Source organism: Ursus arctos, unplaced genomic scaffold, assembly GCF_023065955.2.
Source record: "Ursus arctos isolate Adak ecotype North America unplaced genomic scaffold, UrsArc2.0 scaffold_3, whole genome shotgun sequence".
Lineage (NCBI taxonomy): Eukaryota > Metazoa > Chordata > Mammalia > Carnivora > Ursidae > Ursus > Ursus arctos.
The window spans coordinates 67,178,854-67,194,735 of record NW_026622985.1 but is presented as its reverse complement, the minus strand read 5'-3'; positions in this window follow the sequence as shown (position 1 = coordinate 67,194,735).

Genomic DNA, 15,882 nt, shown 5'->3' with positions numbered 1-15,882 from the left:
GTTCAATCATCATACCCTTAAAATATATAAGCTTATTTTAGATACATTTTGCCATATAAATCATCTCAGAAATGGTTCATATTTTTAGTTAACCTCAGAAAAAAAGGGGAAATGAAATTAAGCAATCCACAGACTATGCACTGCTCCCCCATTCCAGGATCTCTGCCTCCTTCTAACCGTGCCTTACCTGAAATGCTGATTTCTCCATCTGGTGATTCCTTTGCAGATGCGTCTGACTCAGTTCAGGAGAAGCCACAAAGTAGACAACTACTCAGGTGATGAAACTTCAGGGCACCAGGAAGATGTCTGTATAAAAATACTGTCTCTCACCCCATGGTCTCTTGTGCATGAAATTCTACCATTTCTTTCCATTTGTTGAGCATCATCTTCCCTAGAGGACCCTTCTTAAACTGCAGATCTGAATTGCCAAAATTTGAGACCAGAACACATCCCAGAGAGCCTCATATTTCATAGATGAGGAAACCTGAACCCCAGTACCAAATACAAAGTAAAAAGCAGAGCTAAATGAGAATCCCTGTCTCCTAGCAAAATAATAACCCAGAAGCCCTATGAGCCTGGTAAAGGGGTGTGCAGAGAGGGGAAATGGGTTAAGGTAGTTTATTTGGGATGTGATTCCAGTTAATAGGGGTAAGGAACCAGGGAGAGTAAAACAGGAAAGAAAAGAAACCCCATATAACAATCCTTAACGAATGGTTTGATATGGAATACTAACTACACAACAGTGAAAAAGAACCAGTCACTAACCTACAATATAGGTGAAGCCCACTGGCATAATATTGCATGTGAGAAGTCAGACCCAGACCAGGATATAAAGTATGAATTTGTTTTAAATTCAAAAACATAGGGTGCATAAGCTAATGTTCTGAGGTACGCAAAATATTCTATATCTTGAGCTTGGTGATGGCTATATGGATATATATAGATATAGATATAGATAGATAGATAGATACACACACACATACCTACACACACACTCATAAAGCTATATGCATAAGATTGTGAAGTTTTACATGAGTTATGCTTCAATTTTCTTGTCTTTTTTGAAAGAATGCTTTATTGAGTTGACCGACATTGTAGCCAATAGCTGTTCAATTCTGCAGGGACCTTCATGGTGTTATTTAGAATGAACCTTAAAACTGCTTACCTGAGGAATGCGAAGGAGAAACATTTAACCATCATGTCCATGCCTATTGATTGAGGTTTCCCTGATGGGGCATTAATTTCCCCACACCTACATGTGTGCCAAGTGGCACCACCAGGTGTCTACACTGTGGACTCAGAAAAACCCCAAGAGAGAAAGCAAGAGACAGACAGTTCATGTTTGAGATGAGGCACTGGCAACATAAAAGAGATGGGAGTCTGCTAGCAACTGTTCTCCATGACTGTGGCTGGAATCACAGGTAAAGCTGAGAAAGATCTGAAACAATGATCAAGATATGTCTGATCCGGGGCTCCTGGGTGGCATAGTGGTTAAGCGTCTGCCTTCAGCTCAGGGCGTGATCCCGGCGTTATGGGATCGAGCCCCACATCAGGCTCCTCTGCTATGAGCCTGCTTCTTCCTCTCCCACTCCCCCTGCTTGTGTTCCCTCTCTCACTGGCTGTCTCTATCTCTGTCAAAAAAAAAAAAAAAAAGATATGTCTGATCCACATAGACTTCCCACATATGCCAAAGACATGGTACTATAGGTGAAGCATAAATGTCAAATCCTGATGTGTATAAAAAGGGTAACTCAGGGGAAGGGAGGGAAAACTAAATGGGAAGTCATCAGAGAGAGAGAAAAACCATGAGAGACTCTTAACTATAGGAAACAAACTGAGGGTTGCTGGAGGGGCGGGGAGGTGGGGGGATGGGGTGATTGGGTGATGGGCATTAAGGAGGGCACGTGATGTGATGAGCACTGGGTTATGCAATTGATGAATTACTGAACATTACATCTGCAAATAATGATGCACTGTATGTTGGCTAATTGAATTTAAATAAAAATTTTTAAAAAAAGAAAAGGGTAGGGGCACCTGGGTGGCTCAGTCGTTAAGCGTCTGCCTTCAGCTCAGGGCATGATCCCAGAGTTCTGGGATCCAGCCCCACGTCAGGCTCCTCCACTGGGAGCCTGCTTCTTCCTCTCCCACTCCCCCTGCTTGTGTTCCCTCTCTCGCTGGCTGTCTCTATCAAATAAATAAATAAAATCTTAAAAAAAAAAAAAAAAGAAAAGAAAAGGGTAATCTTAGTGAAAAAATGGACAAATGATAAGAAAACATGATTATATCTCAAATAAAATATATCCCACTTGGTCTTGTGATGCTTTAAATTCAATGATCCCCACATGGAAAAGCACTGTGTACGTATGGGAAATAAAGAGGGGTGGAAAGTGTTGTACTGCATTCTCCACAGCCTTCCCTTTTCACAATGAGGCCCTAGTAGGTCCAAAAATAGAGTGAGATCAATATCAGTGGAGATAAATTGACCAATGAGGAGATGCCTTTAATGATAGAGTAAGAGAGCTGAGAAAGAGTTTTAGATTAATGTCAAGATTTCCCAATAATCAAATACCCTGCAGTTAAGGCACTAAAACTTCATTAACTACTTATGAAAGTTCCCTTTACAGCAAATAACTTTGAGCACTTTGTAACCTTCTTTAGGATAGGGGGAAGGACTGACTGAAAAATGTGTTCCTTACAATAAAATTAAGTACATTTATATAAATTAGTCTCTCCAGGGCTTCCCAATTAAATCCCTGCCTTGACTCTCTTGCCGAATTCAGCTTCTAGAATTAACACCTTAAATGGGCTACAATAAAACTTAGCACAAGCAGAGAAAGTAACAGAGGCTGTGTCAATCACACAAACAGATGTTACCGATACTGTTGTTGCCTGACTACAACCAACCTCCATTCACCCCTTCCTTCTTTCTGTCGGATACCTCTTCCACTCAGTCCTGATATGACCCTTATATAGCTAAACCAAAGAGAACATTCCATTTTCCTAGGCTCTATTATTAATTCAGACCATTCATAATGACCACAGTACACAAGCATTTCTTCTTCTCCCTTGGAATGCTTTTCTGGGTGATTGTAAAGCCAGGAAATGTGGCCATCATCTTGTTTAAAGCCTTAGAACATACCATGAACATACAGGAAAGGAGAGTGAGAAGAACATGGGTTGAGGCAATTGTGAAGCCCAAAATACCTCTGGACTTGTAAATATGGGGCCAAAAATTTTCTACGTTATTTGGTTTGATCCGTGTTTCATGTTGCTGCTGATTCATTGATTTTGCTTTGTTTTGTTTCTATTTTCAATAACTTTGACCCTTCACCAGATAAAGACTGGATGAGCCAAATACCAACTGCCACGCTAAAATACAAGCAGGATACCCTGGCATTTCCATTCTCGACTGAGGTTCATCATCATTTTCCATAATTTTTTGGAGCTATATGGGATATTTCCAAATTAATTAGAATAAAATATATTTCTTTACAGGTACACTAACTTGCTTACCTATTCTTATTTTGTGCAAATATTGTTATAAACTCCAGCTTTAGTAAGGGTCTCCTTAACCTACCCAAATTCATTCAAAACAGCTCTGAGATTCCAAGCCATAGCAATATCTTGGCCTAGAATTTCATCTGATGTAAGAGACTAGAGAGTAAAAAGAAGATGCATAATCTTTTTTTCATTTGTTTCTAAACAATCTGAGCAGGTAAACATATATAAGCATGATTCTGGGTACTGACTGAGTTAAATGTAAAAGAAAATTTTATTTCTCCTCCTTCTTACAAAGCTTTTCACTTAGGATTTTTTTTTTTTAAATCCTGTTAAACTAAAGTGGAACAAACACCAAAAAGCTTCTTATTAACAAATCCTTATTATACACATGTGTATAATATATACAAATATTCATATATATGTTGAAATTGTTTTTAACTAGACACTAGTTACCTACTTAAAAGATTTTATAAAACCACTAGCTTTAAACACACACACACACACACACACACACACACACACACACACACACACACTCGCTCTCACATATTTTTATCATGAATCAAGCTCTGGTCTTCCACTATCTTTCCCTGTGTCCTTAAATCCTTAACTGTGCCTTGATGTTTTTGGTAGAAAAGCAAGTCTTGATATCTTCAGGGAATCACAAACCCTTCCCTCACTTTGTGTGTCACACGATGCAATGCTTTTACCTTTTTATTCCATGGTAATTTAGAAAGAGGATTTTCCAAAGTAGGTTTTTAGCAATAAAACTTTGCTTTACTGCTTGTCTTTTACTTTAAAAGTACTCAATACTGGGGCCCCTGGGTGGCTCAGTCAGTTAAGCATCCAACTCTTGACTTCGACCCTGAGATGGAGCCATGTTGGCTCTGCACTGGGTGTGGAGCCTGCTTAAGATTCTCTCTTCCTCTCCTTCTGCCCCCTTCCCTCCTACCTCGTGCATGCACATTCTCTCAAAATAAAAAAATTTAAAAAAACTACTTGATACAACTTACCTATTCTACAGATTTCAAAAAAGCTATTTTGTGTTGTTATGAGTCACTACTGCTTCAATGGGGAGAAAAATTAAGATGCTAAAATAAATGAACATGTCAGTCATTTCTTCCACTTCCAACCAAATGTGTAAAATTGGTAAGTGTGATTGATAAGCTAGAATGACTTTAAAATAAATAACAATTTCACTTTATGGCTCAGCCTAGAAGGCTGAGCCAGAAGCCATCCCTTCTGGCTTCTCAGGGAGAATACAAGCCACAATTACAGTTCAAATAAACTAGGTTATGCTGCATTAACAAGCAATCCTAAAATCGCAGTCGCTCAAAACAAACAAACAAGGTTTATTTTTCCCTCAAACTATATGTCCATTGTAGATCACCTAGGTCTGCTCTGCACTGTTCTCACTCAGGATCCTGGCTAATGGAGCAGCCACTCTGGAATGCTGTTAATCACTTTGGCAAAGGGAAAAGAACGTGGCAAATTACCCACTGGCTCTCCAAGTGGAGAAGGTTTTGCTCACATTCTAATGACCTAGAAGGTGTTGCTCACATTTTAATGACTAAAGCAAGTCTCATGACCATGACAGGAAGACAAGGAAATGCAATCCCAAAATGCCCTGCAGGAGAAACCAAAATAACTGGCAACAGCGTTAATAACTACCACATCATCACACATAAATTCTTTCACTTTCCTGCTACAAATCTATAAACTTTCTTCTCCAGCCATCTTCTCATCCTTCCCTACTGTAACAGAAGAGAAGTCCTCCCTTTTGACAAGATTCACCCTTCTTTGTCTGCCCCTATCAGGTCAGAACCCAGCTCTATAGATTATACCCTCCCTCCTGTATCTTCAAATCCTTGTATTCTACCCCCTCTCATTAGAATTTATATTTGCTTTTTCTAATTTAAAATGTAAAAATTCACCCTTCCCGTTTCCATTTCTTCTCAACCATCACTGCTTCACTCCTCTCATAGCCACATTTTGAAAAGAGATGTATACATTCCCACAGCCATTTCCTCAACTCCTATTCATACCTCAACGTGCTAGATCTAGCTTCACCACTCTACTGAAACAACTTTTATTAAAGTCACTAATGACTTCTTGTTGCTAAATCTCAAGTGCACATTCTAGTTCTCATATTAGTTAACTCTTGGCAGGAATGTCTACTCTCTCCTACTCCGGAAAATACTTCCTTCATTTGACTCTGTAGTACTACTTTCTTGACTTTCTTCTTACATCTCCAAGGGGTTCTGTCTCAGTTATTTTGAACGAACCTCATTCTCCTCCTGTTCTTTAAATAGTGATGTTCTTGGGCTCTTGCTCTTGTCTCTTTTTTCTTCTCACCCAACATTCATCTCATCATCATGTGTGACATCATTCACTCCCATGACTTCAATTATCAGCTATATGCTGAGGACTCCCAAATCTCGACACGAAGAGCTGATACCATTTCACAGTTATCCTGACTACAACACTGCACTTCCCAGGTGCCTGGGTGGCTCAGTAGGTTAAGCATCTGCCTTCGGCTCAGGTCATGATCCCAGAGTCCCAGGATCAAGCCCCACATCAGGCTCCCTGCTCAGCAAGCAGGGAGCCTGCTTCTTCCTCTCCCTCTGCTTGATGCTCGTGTTCTCTCTCTCTCAAACAAATAAAAAACTTTAAAAAAAACAAAAAAACAAAAAAAACCACTGCACTTTCAGTGCTTGCCTCTGTTCATGTAGTATCATCTAATTTCTAGATGTACCAGAGCTGATTCACAAGAAACCAGTCAGCTTTGAAGTCAAAAATGAAAACAAAAGCTAAGATATAATCTTTTATTAGCACCTATCTAAATTTTAATAAAATAATAACCTATGTGTATGTTTGTTTAATATCTCTTTTTCCCAGGGCTATGAGACAGTGATAGTGTCCCCTCTCTCTCTAGGGCTTGACATGGCGATGCTCAATAAACAGTTGCTACCTACTGTTGCAATTCCAATTGGTACATCTCATCTAACTATCACCCTTCTCAAACATCCTTTCTGGATGGTCTATCTGATTATATGCAGGTGCATTGCAGTGCAGGGCCTTCTAAAATTTGTTCTATCTTATTACACAGGACAATATGCTACTACTCAACTCCAAGAAATGATAAGCCATGACTATTAATCTGAATAGACTATGTTGTACTGCATTAACAATCAATCCTAAAATATTAGTGGCTCAAAAAAAATCAGGCTTATATTTATTCATGTCACATCTCTACTGATGTTTTCCACTAACAGAAGCTCCATGAGAAGTGTTAAAGACTGAAATGTGTCCCTCAAAATTCATATGTTGAAGCCCTCAATGTGACTATATTTGGAAATAGTGCCTTTAAAGAGGTAATTAAGGTTCAATGAGGTCAGAAGGATTTGTGTCCTTAAAAGAAGAGGAAGAAACACCAAGGGTATATGTGCATAGAAAAAAGGCCATATCACAGCAAGAAGACGACCATTTGTAAGTGAAGGAGAGGGGCCTCAGGAGAAATCAAACCTACTAGCCCATTGAACTTGGCCTCCTAGCCTCCAGAACTGTGAGAAAATAAATTTCTGTTATTTAAGCTACCCAATCTGTGCCATTTTTAATGGCAGTCCTATCAAACTGGTATCAGCAGTAAAAATTAAAAAGTCACTGGTGCCAGTATCCTATTGATGCTGGGATGCTGCCCTGCTCCTGTGAAATTCCAAGGATCAACGTGAGGAGCAATTTTCATCCACTGTCAATGGCAAGAATGTGACAAAGGACATGGTAGATGATCTGACTTTCCAAATGAGACCCAAGTCCCTCCAAATAGTCACTCTACCCATTAAGATCAGTCTTCTCCTAGGGACAGTATTGAAAATGCCTGAGGGAACAATTCAGTAGAAGAAAAACAAAACCTATCAGCAGGACATAAGCGGATCTTACGGAAGAGGGAAAGAATTGCCCTGGAGAATCTAGATATTTCTTCCCTTAAGAATTTTTTGAAATACTGCATTTCCTCACTAATCAGAGTAACAGAAGTGTTTGGCCCTTGGTAGTAGCCCACTCCATCCCTCTCCTGGTCTCCTCATGCTTCTCCTGACTGTACAGGCTCTACACCGAGACACCCTCCACTAGTGTTACCTGGGGAAATCTCCTTATCTCTCCCACTGATCCCGTTGAGCTCCAGATTAATGAGTTAGTTTTTCTACACTAGACCTAGCAAATCACAACTCCAATTCAGTGGCAAAAATTGAATTCTGTCCTTTAAAACCAGTAAGTTATCACACATTCCTATATATTGTCACTGCATTTGTACCAAAAATATGACTTTTCATTTTCCATATTCTTATATAAGGCATAGATATTACTTTAATTATGCTACAAAATAGAACAATACTATTGATACACTGTCCTTAATAAGGTTGTCTACATTGAACATCAAGAAGCAAATGCTCTGACAGATCATTTTTTTAAAGCCTGTGATAAAATAGCATTGAGTTTATTATCACTAATAAGAACAAAAACTTAAATATGCAGTTATGATTTCCATTTCTCAGGAAGACAGAAAAGAGTCCCAATCTAAATTCTATCTCTATGAGCCCAGATGTAATGAATGTGACCAACAGCAGTTATCAAGAAGACTCTTTAGAGTCAGCTCCCATATGGTTCTGGTAAGGTCTCAGGTTTACTTAGAAGGTATTACTGAGTCCCAAGAGTTTGTCTTGGGAGGCAGACTCAGGAAACTCCTGGACCAAAGAAGATATAGTTTGATGGAACAGCAGCTCTGGGGGCGGGATACTGGGGAAGCATCAAGCTGTCCTGATAAAATACTTGATTTATCATCAAGCTATTGTTGGCACATCCCAACCCTTTGGAAGTTATCCTAGAATTGCCTCTAATCCCAGCGCCTGCTGCTCCCCTACCTATTTTGCTTCTTATTTGTCTTCCCATTTTGCCTCATGATAACATTACTGATTGCCTCATTCTCTAGCCCATTTCCTTTTTTTGAACTTTCTGTTCCCAAGAGATTGTCCAGTGTGTCCTCTTGGTCTCACAAGTGATTCAGGCACAGTCCAATGACCCGCAATGAATCTACTTGTCTCTGAAATCATTGCCAATGCCATCTTTCCATAGATTCCTCACTACAGTATCTTGGGCAAAGCTGTTCATCCCCATAACTGTGTGGAGCAGGAGAGAAAAAGGATGCTTTGTTATGACTGAGTTTACTTGAGTTCTTTTGTTTCTATCCCTGGCACTCTACTCAATGAGGAAGTGGTTTCAATCATGTTTCCCCTCTTCCTAGCCAGGATAACAGTTTCTGGCTCACATCCTATCCTAGTTACCTCAACCATGAACACACACTACCTACCAGCAAGCAATGCCCTACTCCTGCCAAAAAGTTCAGCCACTTCTGCCATGAGTTATGTCAGTAAAATTAACATGACTCCTGTTTCCTTTTCAACTTTCCCTACTTCAGTGACTTCCATTTCTCTAAACTCTCCTTCACTTAAACCCATGTTGTAATGTTGTAAGCCATTATAAAGCAAAAAAAACCAAATAACTTCAGGGTACTGGTTTTTAAAAGCCTCAAGAATGAGGTCAAAACCAGAGTTTTGAGAGTGGCTCTTTGGAGAGGATCCACAGTGGCTGACAGCTTGAAGCGTATTCACACTGTCACCCCACTTCAGAAAGAAGAATCCCATGGCAGCTCCTCTCTGCAGCCGTCTCTCCTAGCAGTTGCCTCCCCTGCAATGCTGCCTGCTGCCTTGCTTCTGCACGACCTTGGAGGAGGTCTCTGCCCCTTTCCTCCAAGGCACCCATTTCAGGTTGCCATCTCACAGTGACTGAGGTGTTCAGCTCTCACTCATTTACCCCATGCATCCAGGAGTATAATTACAATGCAGTTCTCTCTTTGAATAAATAATGCAGATCTGCCAGTTTCTGAATTTGCCCTGTAGTGGTCAGTTCCAGAAAAACTTTTTACTCTCTCTACAACGCTTCTTTACTCAGACTTGTGCAAATAGCTACTGCTTATTATCCCTCTTGGTGAAGGAAGGAAAATAAAGGGAAGGGAGGAAAATAAAGAAAAAACTATCACGTACATTGATCTGAACACATATATTGGTATCGGAAGCCAAGCAGTATGCTAGATGTTCACACGCATTTTTATTTTTGCAGAAAATGGGTCTGATTTGAGCACTGTCTGAATCCAAAATCCATATTTTTCCCAATACATCATGCTGCCAGACACCATAAAGAGCTGGTATTCTTTTAAGAAATGGAGGAAGAAAAAATATGGGATGAGTGGCCAATGTGCTAGAAAGAATTGCCTGTGACACTTCTCTGGTTGTTCCAGTCTCTCACTGACCTTGCTTCACCAAGTCCCTTGTTCATTTATCCTTTTCCTATATATGTAATCTACGGGACCAAAAAAATGGTCCCACCTTTTGATGATCATGCCTGAAACTTTAGCCTTGGTCCCCTCAACTCCATTTGGATAAAGGATCTGTAGTCATCAAGAATTCCCATTTAAAATAAAATGCTATATAGAGCCTGGGATATATTTGCTGGTGGCCAATGGACACATCTAACAGAAGACTTAAATGAATATGTATTTGTTTTACTATTTGATAAAAGTGGACCTCAGTAACAGGGGCTCACTAGACAGCTTAGTTTTGGTGAGGGGCAAGAAAAAGAAAAGATGACGGAAGTGAAAAGTCTAAAGTCTAAAGGTACGAGCAGCTTGGAGAAAACAGTCAAGGGCAGGCAAAACCCAATTAGTAAATTGGGGTAGCGGTAAAACCCTCATGGTGGGAGGAGGTAGAAAGAGAAAAATAGAAGGGTACCAAACTCCATCGTGGCTTAAAGGACAACCCCACCAAACTGGGGAAAGGAGCTTGAACAAATGATGAGAAACTAGTAAGAGGAAAGAGAAATTGCACACAATAGACTCCTAAGCTTATCTCTATTATAGAACACATATCATTCTTGTTGAAATTGTCTATTTGCCTGTACCCTCTGTTAGATCATGGGTTTTTAGAAGAGAGAAGCCTCTGTGTCTATTTTATTTGTGTGAGACCAGAGCCTAGTACACTGCCTGGCATGCGCAGTTTAATTCATGTTCAATGGATGAATGAATGAAAACAGTTTCCTTTCTTTTCTATTTCTCATATATAAAATCTTTGCTATGAAGAGCCAGATATACTTCATATATGATGGAACTTCAGTTGTATGTTTAGGATTCTTAGAAGTTCTAGGACCCGTTGGTAAGTATAAACTGTGTCATTTACAGAAAAGCAAATATCTTTCCTTAAAAATGTGGTAATGCCCAACATCTAACAAATACTATTTTGGTGATAATTATTATTATTTTCAAGGGGTCTTTACTAATTTTCAAAGGTCCTTATTTATGGTTAAACATGCTTCTTTACATATTCTATTTTTATATACATCATTTAAATCAAGCTCTACCCTGACATCTATTACTTTATACTTCAATATACATAACACAGATGTAGATGAAATAAAGCTAATGATTCCAAAATAGTTCCTCTAGACATGCTATATATTTTAAATTTAATTTAATCTCCTTCTTATGAACCAGGGGAAAATGTATGAGTTTTTTTTCCCATGCATCCCTCTTTCCTCATTATCAAAGTGTTTATACTGAATTATTTTTAAAAGGCAGCATTTAGTATTCAATCAAATAATAAGGAGAATGTGTTCCTTCCCAGTGGTTTAATAATAATTCTTGCATCACCAACCCTGAATATTCATGTTATGGAAATGTGTCCTACTTCTATGGATTTCATCACTGTCAGCTGGTGCCACAGCAGAACACAGGGACAGTTAGTCAGTCTAAATACATTCAGGATTTCAGCAATTTCCAAAATGTCTTCCCTGACTTACTATCAATAATTCAACTTTTGAGGAATATAATACTGAGACATAGGAGGCTGACCAATAAATATTCTGCTATTCTTTGGAAAACCTAACTGCATAAAATTGTGATATCACTTGACTCAAGTCTTACTTCAGTTATATCTGCATGGCATAAAAATGATTGAGCGATTCAGTGGGGAAAATAAATCAATCAAGACAGTTTTTTTGTCTTTAGGTAAAGTGACTTACAGCATATTTATTTTTCCCCCATTTTGCTGTTAGAACACAGCTTGTCAATGGTCTGATATTCATCATCCTCATTCCTCAAAACATGTATTAATCATGCTTTATCCTCAATCCTGTTGGCAGTATGACCTTGGCCCAGTCACTTAATCTCTCTAGAATTCAGTTTCTTCATCTGTAAAATGAGGAAGGTGGACTGGCGTGGGGTCAAGAAACTTGTTCCATAAAGAAACAGATAATATTTTAGGCTTTGTGGAACATACAGTCTCTGTTACAACTATTCGGCTCTGCTATTTTAATGCAAAAGCATCCATAGATGATATGTAAATGCATAAGCATTTCTGCGTTCCAATAAAATGTTATTTATAAAAACAGGCAGGAAGCAAGACAGGTTTGGCTTTGTGTAGCAGTTAGCCAACCCCTTTCAGTTTTTTTTCAAATCTATGATTCTATATGTTAGATACCTGTAAGGCACCTGAACACAAGGGGGAATGAACTCATCTAGTTCCTCAGTGACCTAGAATTAAAGGGGCCTAAAAATTCTCCATTACAGAAAAATTCCTTTAAAAAAAATCAAGTATCCCTAAGCAAACCCAACTGATTAACAGATTGACAAAGATTCCTCAATTCTGGCTAGGCAGCAAACATTTTATTGGTAGCCCAGGGTGTATAGATTCTATGAAATCTAAGCTAAGTCTCCAGGTTGTTTCTGGAAGAGGAGAGAATATGCTTGCAAGAATGACAGGATTTCACTCCAGGTTTTGTTGCTTTTGACTGTACTGAAGGAACTGATCAGCATTAAAACAAATATTAGGTCACATTGTAGCTTCAAACTTGTAGGGAAAAAAAGAGAACATTTTTGCATCTCTGCATAGAGTACCTATTTCATTGAGTAGCTCAGATGGATAAAAGTCTCAAAAGTCAAGGTCATGAGTTAATCCCTTGTGAATATTCGTCTATGAAGATTTGCCGTTTCATCCTACTACACACAGAAACACACAGATGGAGGGGACAAGGCTTGACAATGCTAGTCTGTGGAGATCTAGTAGATATCAGTATGCTGAAGGAGGATTCTGTCACATTCAAAATAACTTTAAAATGTTTATAGGGGTATGATAACTGCCCAAGAAACCTGTCCACAGTGACAAAGAATTCCAGGATAATAAAAAGAAGAACAGATGGGGTGCCTGGGTGGCTCAGTTGATTAAGTGTCTGCCTTTAGCTCAGGTCATGATCCCAGTGCCCTAGAATCAAGCTCTGCGTTGGGCTCCCTACTCAGTGGGGAGTCTGCTTCTCCCACCTCCTGCTCTTGAGTTCTCATTCTCTCTCCTTCTCAAATAAATAAATATAATCTTAAAAAAAAAAAAAAAAAGGAAGGACAGAGTCCATTTGGTTGATAGCAGGGTTTCTCAACCTCGGCACTGCTAATACTTGAACTGGATAATTCTTTGTTGCAGTTGGGAGGGGGGAGGTCCTCTACATTGTAGGATGCACAGGATGTAGTTGGATTATGAGCAGCTCCCTATCCCTTCCCTCAGTCATAACAAACAAAAATGTTTCCATACATTGACAGATGTTCTGGGCCAGGGGAGGAGAAGGCAAAGTCACACCTAGTTGAGAACCTGTGGATTATAGAAACTAAAGGTACTGAATTTGCCATAAATCATCATCCATGCCACAGGAGTCAAGTAGTACCCCAGACCAAAACTGATACTCGAAAATACTTTATTACAATGATTTCCGATGTCCTTTCTGACTAATTCTTTCCCCCTCCCAATATGTCACAGAATACTTCACAACAATGAAGTGGAGGGGACATTATCCAGAGAAAGAGCACTACTACCTTTATCCTTTGTCTTTAGCAATATCTAACCCCTGCCCAATGGCAATGCTCCCATTTCTAAATTTTACACACAGGGAAATCAGACACAACTCACTATCTATTCCACTCAACTCCTAGATGATTATTCATGATTGCTTGCTCTAGTTACTGGTGAAAAGACCTACAGAGCTGTAGGCCATAGCTCAATGGCCTCGCATGAAGAGCCTGTAAGATTCTGGGTTCTTAAATCCCAGATCTCAAACTCTGTCCCAGGACCTGCATCTCTTTTTATTCCTACAATACCTAAATCCCTGCCTGGTTTCCACAGTTTTCTTAGGAAATACTGCCTGTACTCCAGACCTCACTCCAGACCTCACTTCTGGGTCCCTACTACCTGCTACACTTCCCAGCTACCATAAACTATTTGTTGAGACTTCATTGGGTCATTTCCTGCTGCTATCTTCCCCTGCCTACCCTTGTGGGTAGAACCTTGTGTTTCTACTCTGTCTCTGTGTTCCAATTATCTTTGTTCTATAGGGTCTCACTGTTGGCTTGTGGCCATAAAATCAATCATTAATTTATTCATGTCAGTGGAATAATAATCATAGAGGAAAGAGGGGAGAAGCAGTTATATGGTTACTTCAAAGGCATCCCACCTTGAAAAGCTTCCTAGTATAACCTGACAACCAGAACACTGATTGTTAAAAGAAAAATCATCACAGGATATACTGTTATGGATATGAGGCTTTCCAACATTCTAAGTCATGTAGAAGTTTCTACCTGATATTACATGTAGAGAGAGTAAAATCAGCAAGTCGGTAAGGTGAAAGAACCTATGTATGAACGGTTCTTCTCTGTACGGAAAATAAAAACAGTAGAGATAATAACAAGTGGAAACAAAACACAACATATTAACTTTAAATCTTACACAAAATCATATCTGACTTCAATTTGAGAAGCAATAACATCAAGTCATGTTTAATTACAAATGTAGATATGTATATTAATGCACCCTTGCTTCGACAGTCATATATCCAGGAAAAGTTTATTCAAGCATAAAAGTTTACAAAAAGTTTAAATACAAAAGGGATTTTTACTTCACCTCTGAGGTGAGATTAAGGAGAAAGTCTGCTTTCTTGGCTTGTGCTGCATATAATAAGGACCAATGAAAAATATCTGAATCATAAACATCCTAAACTGTGCAGCCTTAACCACAGACACATAGAAACTCCAAAGGCTGGCAGAGAGAACAGCATGGGCCAGGATCTCCGGGGGGAGAGGGTTGGGGTGGGGACAGAGACAAAGGGGGCTCACCCAGCTGGATGTAGAGAGTATGAGAGGTTGGCTGTTAATCAAATCCTAATGACAAAGGGGACTTCCCCAATGCTCAAGAGAGCAGTAGGCAGAGACCATGGTAATGCTATGGTTCAAGGTAATGCTATGGTTCCTGGTTGGAAGCGCATCCCTAGCCAATAGCTCAAAGCATGGAGACAGTGAAAGGAACAATAAATGTGAAGTTGACAAGTTCTAGAATGTCTGTCATGCCTCAGTCAAACATACTGGGTTCCAGATCAAGCCTTGATGGGAAGAGAAGTATAAATCAGCAGTAAGGTTAGAAATTAAGGAAGTCAGTTCCTAGAATCCATCTACTGGAAAGGATGAAGTTCTAGCTGAGCCTTCCTTATTCATTAACTCATTTATCCAATCCTTTGTTCAATAAATGGATACTAGTAACACCTACCAAACAATGCTAGACACTGCTCCTGGCCCTATGGATTCAATGGGGAAAAAATAAGCATGGTCCCTACCCTTATGAAGAGCTTTGCTAGAAATGCTTTGAAAAATAGTAAATATACAGGTTAAGAAATTTCATCAAGATAGGGCTTACAGACACTAAGTGCTAGCAAGATTAAGCTGCCAGTGCCCCCTGAAAAAAATCTGCTCCAGCCCATAGGCAGCCAGATTGGTAGCAAGAAAAGAAATGTGGTCCTACTACCTTGTAAATAATAAATGGAGGCTTTGATGATGATGATGATGAGGAGGAGGAGGAGGAGGAGGATGAGTAGTTATATAATTGTTTCAGGTTCTAACCAAGAGACTGAAATCACATTAAACAGAAGGAAATGAATAAAGAGAGCTGTTAATTCAGTAAAAGTTATTAATTAGGTACTGAAAAGACAAAAAGAGAACTCTAGGGTATCATAGATACAGTAACTGTAAGACATAGCTACCATTCCTAACACTGGAGGAACAAAAAAAGGAGTTGTAATTATTAACAGTTAGAAGCCTGGAGGATAGACCTCATAGTGCTAAAACTCAGACTCTCCGTGAGGTGGGGATATTCAGAGGTGTGGGGAACCTGAGCTCAGAAGGAGGAAGAGTCACATGGGGCTGGATCCCAGACCACTGATGAAGGGGAGTGGGCCAGCTGGTACTGG